The sequence below is a fragment of the Carassius gibelio genome, chromosome B11 (assembly GCF_023724105.1).
Source record: "Carassius gibelio isolate Cgi1373 ecotype wild population from Czech Republic chromosome B11, carGib1.2-hapl.c, whole genome shotgun sequence".
In the NCBI taxonomy this organism is placed as follows: domain Eukaryota; kingdom Metazoa; phylum Chordata; class Actinopteri; order Cypriniformes; family Cyprinidae; genus Carassius; species Carassius gibelio.
The window spans coordinates 6,738,162-6,744,893 of NC_068406.1; positions in this window are offsets into that span (position 1 = coordinate 6,738,162).

Below are 6,732 nucleotides of genomic sequence, written 5' to 3' on the forward strand. Positions count from 1 at the left end.
GGAGTCACGACTTCTAGGTGCATTTAAAGGGGCCGGGGGCTGTGTCTGTCATGTGTGAGCCGCTGCAAACGGCTTTTAATTTTTGGTAACGCATGAGTACTCTAACGCGTTACTTTTATGAAGAGGTAACGCTGTATCATAACTGATTACTTTTAATTGATGGTAACGTTGTAACCTAACTAACTACTTTACAAAGTAACTATACCCAACACTGATCACAACTCCTAAGTTTCTGGTTGTCCTTGAAGGAGTAATGGTTGATGAGCCCAGCTGTATAGGGAAGTTGTGATTAAGCAATGGGTTAGCTGGAATCACCAGGAGTTCTGTCTTCGTAAGGTTAAGCTGAAGGTGGTGATGGTCAATCATCCAGCTAGAAATGTCACTCAGACAGGCTGAAATGCGAGCAGCTGCCGTCGGGTCATCTGGCTGGAATGAGAAGTAGAGTTGGGTGTTATCAGCGTAGCAGTGATAAGAAAAGCCATGCTTCTGAATGACAGATCCTAATGATGTCATGTAGATGGAAAAGAGAAGTGGTCCAAGTACTGAGCCTTGAGGAACCCCAGTAGCAAGGTGGTGTGACTTAGAAACATTACCCCTCCAAAACACACTGAAGGATCTGTCAGAGAGGTAAGACTTAACCCACAGGAATGCAGTTACAGAGATGCCCATCCTTCTGAGGGTGGACAGTAGAATCTGGTGATTAACAGTGTCAAAAGCAGCAGACAGGTCCAGTAAGATTAGTACCGAGGATTTTGTAGCTGCTCTTGTTAGTCGCAGGGCTTCAGTAACCGAGAGCAGAGCAGTCTCAGTTGAGTGGCCACTTTTGAAGCTAGATTGGTTGCTGTCCAGGAGGTTGTTCTGTACAAGGAACATAGAAAGCTGGTTGAACACAGCTTGCTCAAGTCTTTGCAATGAATGGAAGAAGGGATACCGGTCTGTAGTTTTCAAGAAGCGTTGGATTTAGAGATGGTTTCCTGAGCAGTGGGCTTACCCGAGCCTGCTTGAATGCTGAGGGAAATGTTCCAGAGTGAAGAAAGGAGTTGATAATGTGAGTAAGCAAAGGTATGACTGAAGAAGAGATCACTTGAAGGAGGTGAGTGGGGATTGGATCAAGTGGACAAGTAGTAGGATGATTGGACAGGAGAAGTTTGGAGACGTCCATCTCTGAGAGTGGGGGGAGGATAAAGAGTGTGCATCGGTCATTGTGTAGTTGTCCTCAGTCTGCGGTGTGGAGAATTGGTCACTGATGGATCTTGTCTTATTTGTGAAGAAAACTGCAAAGTTGTCTGCTGTAAGAGTCGATGGAGGAGGTGGTGGTGGCAGATTAAGAAGAGAAGAGAAAGTCTTGAAGAGTGTCCGAGCGTCACAGCAGCTGTAAATTTTGTTATGGTAGTAGGATGTTTTAGCCGTGAAGACATTTGCAGAGAAGGAAGAGAGGAGAGACTGATCATTTCCTGCCATTTCCTTTCTGCAGCCCTGAGTTTAGAGCGACATTCATGGAGAACCTCGGACGGCCAGGGGGCAGATGGGGCGGTGCGTGCTGGTCTAGACAACAGTGGGCAAAAGTTGTCCAAGCAAGATGTTAAAGTGGAGCAAAGAGTGTCCGTAGCGCTATTCGTGTCCAGAGCAGAAAACTGAGAGAGTGCAGGAAGTGAGGATGAAACCACAGAAGATAGGCGAGATGGAGAGAGTGAGCGTAGGTTCTGTCGAAAGGTGACCTACGTTGGAGTGTGAGGCACTTCAGGAGTAAGTGCTAGTTTAGCAGTAATGAGGAAATGGTCTGAGGTGTGCAGTGGAGCAACTGAGGAGTTGGCCACAGAGCAACAGCGCGTGTAGATGAGGTCCAGTTGGTTGCCTGATTTGTGAGTCACTGTAGTAGACAGTAGCTTGAGATCAAATGAGGTGAGCAGAGTTTTGAAGTCAGCAGCCTGGGGTTTATATAGTTGGATGTTGAAGTCATCAAGCAGTACCAGAGGAGTACCATCTTCAGGAAAGTTTGATAGCAGCACATCCAACTCCTCCAAGAGGTTTCCCAATTGACCTGGGGGACGATAAATGACCACAAAGTGGATTTTAACAGGGTGGGTTACAGTAATGGCATGTGATTTAAATGAACCAGTACCTGTAGGTGATGGCTGAAGATCAAATTTCCATTCTTTTGATATAAGGAGACCCCTACTTCCACCCCTCCCAGTGGTACGAGGAGTGTGGGAACAAGTGAAATTAGTGGAGAGGGCTGCAGGGGTGGCAGTATCTTCAGGTTTAATCCAAGTCTCTGTCAGTGCCATGAGGTTGAGACCGGAATGAGTAGCAATAGAAGAAATGAAGTCTGCTTTGTTAACTGCAGACTGGCATTTCCAGAGACCAACTGGAATAGAGAGGGTAGTAGTAGAGGTCAGAGGGACATGGCATAGGTTTGTCAGACAGGCCTTCCTACGACGTACATAGCGTGCTTTCCGTGTGTTAGTAGTGAAAGCACATATTGACTACAAGTGTAAGAGATATTTGAGAACAAGGTATGCAAAAAGTAAAGAAAGGGGGAAAAAAAGCAATACTCAGGTGCCCTGTCGGTGTCCTTGCCCGGTGGAGTCGCGCAGGTAGAGTCGATTTCATCAAAGAAATAGTGTCGATAAAGTGACGTTGACAGCCGAGAAAAAAGGTGGCACTAATGCAATCTATTTTTGCTTAAAAGAAACCTAAACTGCTGTATACGACCCGCAATGTTTTTAGTACATCCTGGTGGATAATTTTAAGTCATGTAAAGATTCCTCTCAGTTATAATGTTAATACTATCTTTATCCAGAAGATTGCTATTTTCCAGCCGCTCACCGTATTAATTTCAGCAAAGTAAGACGTGCAATTTCATAATAAAAACAGCATTTTCCAGTTAAGATGGCAAACAGATAGGCTTTTTTTTTCTTTTTCTTTTTTTTTACAAGTTCAAGGGGATACTTATATGTTTAGATTGTTTGGAAATCTGTTATTTAAATCGCCATCACACCACTACGCACAAACAATGGGTGCCAGAGTTGCACTTGCCTCAAATTTCAAAGGTAAAATGCATTGCACTGAACTAGGTTCTTAGGGTTTCCGCAGGTTCTTAAAAACACTTTGTAACCATGTAAAACTCTTAAATGATACAGAAAGTCTTAATTATAAGAGGTCTTAACTTTTGGAGACCCGTTTGGACAACATCCCTCTGCAGTAATGACGTCACTAAAACCCGCCCACATGAATACACAAAAAGGGGCTGTGGCCTTGATGCGCTCCGACGGAGAAGAGGAAGAGCTGCATTTTAAGAGTGCTTTTGTCGCCATGTTGCCATGTTATTTTCATCTCGGAGTCCAATCATCTTTGTTTGGTCTTCCCAGTGACGCTGTACTTAGAGATCAATGGTTACAATTTATGTTTAACCTGCTTCCCGAAAATTATAATCCACATGTAAAACTATGTGCAGCTCATTTTGCTGAGGACAGCTTCCTAAATCTCAATCAGTTTAAGGCCGGATTAGCACAAAGATTATTCTTGAAAGATGGAGCAGTTCCCTCTTTGTCTGGAGAAGGTGTTGTTTATGGTCCACAACCGGTAAGTGTATTTTATTATTTAAGTTGGTGCGTTTAACAGTTTCTGTAACTTATTACACAAAGGGCAACGATGTATAGCTTTGTTATCTAGATGTTAGGGCTGTGCAAAAAAATAGATTTTCATGCGCATCTCGTCAGTAAAAACGCTCTTGTGATTATGAGTACATCTCCAGCACATGCGTTGTTTTACTGTTTATGGTTCAGATCAGGATTGCCAGTTTTTCAAAACAAATCCTGCCCACTTGCTTATCAAAACTAGTCCTATTACGTATCCAGGAGGGCAGCGTGTGCTAAGCTGCTGTCGAATCACAACACAGGAACCGCTGGCCCAATCAGAACTCATTACGTATTTCTGAAGGAGGGACTTTATAGAACAAGGAAGTCATCAGCCCGTTTTTATGACAGTGAAAACAGCGGTATACAGATAGGTGAATTGTGTGAAAAATACTGTTTTTTTTACACGTGAAACATGAACACGTCATATTGCACTCTGTAAACACAATCAAAGCTTCAAAAAAGCACGAAAAATGGGACCTTTAATTTTTATTTTAACCAGCTATTTTATGGTACTATTTGGAATAACTATTTATTTATTTGTTTTTAATAAGCCCTTTTTAGCTGTCCTCTTATGTTGTTTTGAGAATGTTTTGTAGGCCACTAATAAAAAATAGAACCTTTGTCAATTTGTTTGTTGCAAATTTACAGTCAATGCAATTGGATGCTTGTTTGTTGGGCTGATATTGCTGTCAACTGACAACAAAGTTTCCCTTCTCAATTAGCTTAACTACACACGTTTTATAGTTGATAAAATCTTTAAACACAAATTACATTAAATACAGCCTATTTAAATTTTCTTTAATAAAAAGACGATGTAAAAGGTGTCTGAACATAGATTAGTAATCTGGCCTCTTGGTATAAAGGAGAAAAAATGCTGACTCTTATCACTATTAAAGTGATTAATGTTAAAACCACTAAATCCTAATGTAATATGTCCCAAAACACACTACATGATACCATTATTTAATGGTTTTAATGGTTAAAAGTTGATGGTTTGTCATGGTATTCGTAGTGGAAATAATTAGAATTTCTGTGAAGGTTTCTATTGTTTTTGTTTGCAGGGTCACCATGGGTTTTGTGATGTTATTTGCCATAAATGTGACAGGAATGCTGTAATATTGTGAAATAGTAGCGAGTGCTTGTAGTTGTGGTGAGCTTATTTGGGAGAAAATTCAGGGCCGTTTCTCACTCCCAGTCCATCCCTGGCTCTGACTGTAACTCAGCAGCCGGGTTGGGTAGAAAACAATAACCCAGCATTAACCCAGCAAAACTACCCAGAACCTGGGTACCAAAAAAACATAAAAAAAACAATATGTATTAAATTAATCACTAAAATTTGTCTGAAAAAAAAAAAAAAAATTAAATAAAAAAATAGTGGGTGATCATTTGGACCCCCTTTTTCATCCATGTCAACCCTGTCTCCAAACATTATTTAGGGGCTTCTGTTCGTCTTCATGGCTGTAGGCATACTTAACCCCAGTAAGAGCTTTCTGAATCAGCGTTTAGTCAGTAATGCATGTGAAATCAATGGGCTGAAATGAAGCTGTGTGCTTTTCAGGTTTAGTTCTGTCCCGTGGCTCCTGCAGTCTCGCTGGCTCATACTGGGCAGGGGTGAGGATGTGCTGTCAGAATCTCTATTGAGGAGCTGACATCATCACAGAAACACACAACATCATCACTATGGAAACAAGGCTGGCCAGAAGGAGTTTGGTCCGGAGGAATATAGGATTTGGACACGTTAGGGGCCTTTCTCACACAAAGTGTTCAGGTGCTTAAAACAGCTAGACTGAGCAGATTTTTCAAAAATGTGTTTCTTATGGTGCAAGACGCTCAAAAAACAGTTCAGTTCGATGGTCAGTGTTTTTCATTGGATTCTAGTAAGATATATATTGAATTTTATTGTATACTATATATATATGTGCATGAGTGCTGAACCCTTTACCTCTTTAGCTGTGATTAGATGGCTGAAGTGTATTTCCTTGAGGGAGAGGGCAGAGGAATTGACCCAGATCATGTCGGAAGTTCAGGAGTTGAGCTGTATTTGAAGGAGTCTGAAAGGCCAGAGGGAGATCGGGCTATTGAGGCCTGTTAACTCACAACAGATGTGCTTCTCAAAGCAATGGAAGAGAGGGAGAGATATGGAGATAGAGCGTACATAGAGGTATAGAACTCAATATAGTCAATATAGTAACTGTTTTACAGTGTTGCTTTGCATCGTGAAGCGCTGTGAAACTGATATTAAGTCTCATTTTTCCCTAGATAATGTATTGGATGTCTCATCACGGTCCAGTGAAGGTTCCAGCATTAAACACTAGATGGCAGTACAGTCACAGCATTGATCTAGAGGCATTATCCACGAGATGGCAGCACAAGTTGATAAATTTGAAATGTGTGTGTGTGTGTGTGTGTGTGCGTGTGTGTGTGTGTGTGTGTATAAACCACTGGCATTATCCATGAGATTGCAAATATAATTTAGAATAAAACCTTATTTGTTATTGTGGTTTCAGAAAAAACAACAACAACACAAACAAACAAAAAAAAAATAAACATGACCTTAAGTGACTCCATATTTATCCTATAGTATCCAATTGTGTGCTTGAAATAATATACTGTATAATATACATTGTAAGTTGTATGTCTAAATTTAAAAGAGCAATCATTTGAATTTACTATGAATCACATAAACACAATCTAAGATTGATTTGGCGTATTCTTAGCATCTCTGATGTCAAACTATTATATACATTTACATGCGGTTGTATGTAATCATCAGATTAGTAACAGTGATTGATCTTCTTTCCTTACACAAAATACACATATGACCTATTTTCTCCAAGGCATACTGTTAGCAGTATTTCTGTATAATATTTCAACATAAAATCCAACCAAAAATGATGAAAAATACCCTTGTCTTTTGAACGAGTATACCTTCATTATATAGTTAAGCCTTGTTTGAACGTATGCCAGTGTGGTATTATTTTATTCTCCTGCTTATTCAAAATCTATTATAATATTATAATTTTATTTTGGAAAACAGAATACACAATTTCAAATTTGACCTTAGTGTTTGTAAGGAGCACATATCATTGCT